Consider the following 1,277-nt stretch of genomic DNA (forward strand, 5'->3'; position numbering starts at 1 on the left):
GTTACAGAGGGTTCAGCTTGTTAAATGTAGTTGGGAAGGCTTATGGGTCTTGATTGAGAGGATTAGGAGAGGAAGAGAGGTAGTAATTGGTGAGGAACAGTGTGGCTTTAGGACAGGTAGGGGTTGCATAAATCAGGTTTTTGTGGTAAGACAGATATGTGAGAAAGCTATAGGAAAAGGTAAGGATGTTTTTTGAGCTTTTATGGATTTGGAAAAGGCTTATGACAGTAGACAGAAAGGCACTGTGGAAGGAGTTGCAGATATATGGGATAGGAGGAAAGCTTAAGACCAGTCAAGAGTTTTTACGAGAGTAAAATGCTTGTGTTAGGATTAGAAATGGAGAGAGTGAGTGGTTTGAGGTAAAGGTGGGACTTCATCAGGGATGTGTTATGTCACCCCGGCTGTTCAATCTATACATGGATGGGGTGGTGCGAGAAGTGAATAAAAGGGTAGTGGGTCAGGGAATGGAGATGGTTAAAGAAAATGGAGAAAAGTGTGAGATAAGCCAGTTGTTGTTTGCTGATGACACTGCGCTTGTAGCAGGATCAGAGGAGGGATTGAGGAAGTTAGTGATAGAGTTTGGGAGGGTGTGTGAAAGAAGAAAGTTGAAGATAAATGTGGGTAAAAGTAAGGTGATAAGATGTATAAGGAGAGAGAGTGGCAGCAGACTGAAAGTGAGTATTAAGAGAGAGAGACTGGAGGAAGTGGATAGTTTTAGATACTTGGGTGCAAATGTGGCAGGAAAGGGAGTAGTGGAGGAGGAGGTAGAGTATAGATTGAGAGAAGTGAGTAAATGCCAAGATGGATTAAAAAGTGTAATGAGAAATAGACATTTGGGAATGGATGCTAAGAGGAGACTGTATGAAGGAATGATTGTGCCAACGGCACTGTACGGGGCAGAAACATGGAACATAAGATAGGAAGAGAGGAGGAGTTTGAATGTGCTTGAGATAAGGTGCCCGAGAAGTATGATAGGGGTTACCAGGCTGGATAGAATGAGAAATGAGGAGGTGAGGAGAACAGGGGTGGAAAGGGAGTTGGGGGATAGGGTTGATGAAAGAATATTAGGATGGTTTGGACACATAGAAAGAATGAGTGAAGAAAGACTAGTAAAGGAGTTGTGGAAGGCAGAGGTGGAAGGACTGTGAACATGAGGGGACGTCCTAGGATGAGATGGATGGATGGTTGGTGTAAAAGGGTCATTTTGAAAGAGGGGAATGTCTGTTGAGGACAAGATAAGGGTGAATGGAGAATGGTTGTGTATGGATGATTCTATG

The sequence above is a fragment of the Oratosquilla oratoria genome, chromosome 15 (genome assembly GCF_046742065.1).
Source record: "Oratosquilla oratoria isolate Oo_2021 chromosome 15, ASM4674206v1, whole genome shotgun sequence".
Lineage (NCBI taxonomy): Eukaryota > Metazoa > Arthropoda > Malacostraca > Stomatopoda > Squillidae > Oratosquilla > Oratosquilla oratoria.